Raw genomic sequence first — 3,354 nt, 5'->3', positions numbered from 1 at the left:
CGAATTTAAATCTTAGATCAAGAATTTTAAAGTAAGATAAATCATAAACCCGCACAGGATACTTTCATAAGATCTTGATAGGTTCAACGTTATTAATTAAATCTTTTAAAAATAATAATAAAAGATTGAATAAGCTGTAGATGTATTTTAATATTTCTCTTAATTCATTGGTAATTTCTAGGTTTTTTTAGAATTCTAAAATAGAATTAATTTTAGGAATTGAAGGTATTTTACAAGAATTATTTAGGTATCCTTTAGGGTTCTCGTTAAAAGTAAAAATCTCTAATTTAAGTTTCGAATTAGAAAAGTTTGGTGAACACATCTTAATCGAGCTACAAGTGAACCGAAGGCTTTTCGTTTAGATTTTTATTTAAGATTTCCATAAGATTTTAGCCTCGATTAAAACATTAATATGCTTAAATAAAAAAACCTAAATCTTAAGACCTTGTAAGACTATCCTCGGATAGGTGTTGTGGGCGTGTTATAACCTTCCCTACACATAACCGTACTCCCAAACCCGAAATTTGGTGATGAGATCGAGTCTAGACTTTTAAGATTTTTTTTCGTAGTATTAATTCTAGATTTTAGACTATAGGTAGCTAACCAACCTAGCCCTAATTAGTTAGTGGCAACTTTACGTTAATTTAGGCCCTCCGTGTCTAGCTTTTCTTACTAGGCCCCGTACCCTTATGTAGGCAACGTTATGACAAAATATTCCATCAAGAATCATTTCTTTAGGTTACGTTTACGCCATTATGAGCCTTACTAGGATACACCACAAGGGCACTGTTTTCAGATTTGCTATGTATGTCGTTCTTTTAGGTTTTCACCACAAAGGCTATCGTGTTAGAATTTTCCATACAGGCTATTGTTTCATTGTTCGCCACAATGGTGGTTCTTAAGAGTGCGCTATGAAAGCGTTCCTTATGGAGTTTGCCACAATGATATTCTTTCATTATACCACAAAGGCTTTCTTTCTTGAGGTGTTTATAATATAGATTTGCCTAAACTCACGTTATGTGAGGCTTGCCCATCATCATCTTGGGACACGTAGGGAACCCCATTGGGTAATCACCATCATTTTGTTCCTTTCGAAAAGTGCCATGGTCATGGGCTTTTCCTTCAATATTAATATCAGATATCATGTTTTTAGTCTTGATGGACCCTTTTAGACTCCACTACAGTGAACAGACTCAGAATTTTTTGACAAACCTTTCATGCACACAATTCACCTTAATCTTTAACTCCATAACTTACTCTTAACAGAGCATACCAATAGCATACATCTAAAACACACATATACAACCAAACCTACTTCTCAGGTTCCATACCATAACATGCATTCAATCATAGTTACATGACCATCATACTATACTTTTCTAGCTTAAGTTTCATCAATCAATTAGTTTTTACAAAGATATCTCATGTGAACAATATACATGCAAGAGTCAATGCAAAGACTCACCTGAGAACCATGAGTAGCAGCTTGAACTCCAGATCCAAAAAGGAGCTACAATAACCACTGTTTATAAATCAGAAGATCACCATTAAAACTCATTCGTAATCTTTACCATAATCACAAACATAGATAACCCTTATACTAAGCCTTAATTCTTCATCTTACACTCTTACAGACCTACTCTTTCATAGCACAATATGCAGAGTCATAAAACTTACCTTGACATGGAGCAATCACTGATAAAATATGAGATCTCAACTTCAGCTTAGACAAATGCCTTCGGTTCCTCAAGCTTCAAATAACCTTGTCTTAGAAGAAAAAAGAATATAACTCCCCTTTCTCAAACTTGAATATCTATTATTTTAATCTAAGTTTTTATTGGAACTTGAAAAATGTTACATTATTACTGAATTGTCTTATCAAAAGTCTACAATTTCCAAGAAACCTAATTGAGTATTCCCATATCTTTTAACTAGTTTGGTCTACATTCAATCGGTTATTAACCACATTACCTTAAAACCTAACTTGTACAGTACCATAGTTAACGGACGCACTATCCCTAACGTGAACTCATATTCTCGGTACCAATTTTACTTGGCCGCTAATCTTATTCCAAGTAACATAGCCACCTAACAAGGAACCTTTATTAACTTAACCGCATAATTGTACGCCCACTTTATAAGCCGAAAGATGCACTTGGGCGAAGCCTACTCTACCAATAATACTACCTTAAGACTATGCGCCAAACCTTATACCCGCTAAAACTAGGGTGTTACAAATTAGTGCCATAGATCCTTCTATTTGATTTGACTTTAATCTTGTAGATTTTTGTCATCCTATTTCTAGGATTGCATGCAACTTCACTTAACTATGCAAGACCTACTCTTAAATAGGGTCTATTCAACCATTAATTTAAGCACATCAAATATGGATTAATAATTTAAAAATATCAAACCAAGTATTAAGCACACATAATTGAGAATAAGAAACTAAATATTTGTTGCGTAAAATAAAAATCAAATGACAAAATCCATCATAGGGTTCATCTCCCTTAGGTATTTAGAAAATTAGTTCATACTTGAAAATAGAAACATCCAAAATACAATATAACCAAAAGAAATAAATAAAGTCATCATAACTCCCTAAGAAATCAATTGAGAATCTTCAATCTTGACAGAAATCTACTCCAAAATCAACTTTAATGATTTTTTTGAGTTATTTTCTTGAATATTCTATGACAGCTCTCTCCTATCTTCTTATTTTCGTCATATATTCTGAAAAACCTAAAAGTCGTGTTTTTTGTTGTTTGGTACACAATTTCGCAAAATCGACATGACTTACCACACAGCCATGTGGAGTGGTTCAACATGTGTGAGTCACACGACCGTGTGGTATGGCCATGTTGAATGGTTCAACTTGTGTAGATCATATGACCGTGTGGTATGACCATGTTAAGCTTGCTCCGACACTTCAATTTTCACTCATTTTGCTCTCAAACGCTATATGAAGCATTAAAACAAGAATTTAAAGGATTAGGAGCATAAAATTCTCAATTAACATTGAATAATCACCCAAAAAGACATTAATAGTGAGGTTAAAACATGTTACTTTTAGCACTTATCAAATATTCCCACACTTAAGCGTTTGCTTGTCCTCAAGAAAAATTCTCAACGCACATTCAAGTTAACTTCCTTCAAATTATTTTTTTCTCCAAAAGTATCTTAAGATAATCTACAGATAATCATACATTGGAAATTTAAACAAAACTGACACTAAAGAACACAAACAATCCAAGTAGGAATCTTTAAGGCATAAAAAACATTAGGCAGCTCTGATATATGAATAATTACTTGAAATTCAAACTCAACTAGAATGAAAACCCTCACTAAGACTCA

This window comes from Gossypium hirsutum, chromosome A13 (genome assembly GCF_007990345.1).
Source record: "Gossypium hirsutum isolate 1008001.06 chromosome A13, Gossypium_hirsutum_v2.1, whole genome shotgun sequence".
NCBI classification, from domain to species: Eukaryota; Viridiplantae; Streptophyta; class Magnoliopsida; order Malvales; family Malvaceae; genus Gossypium; species Gossypium hirsutum.
Note: the sequence above shows the minus strand (reverse complement) of the source record.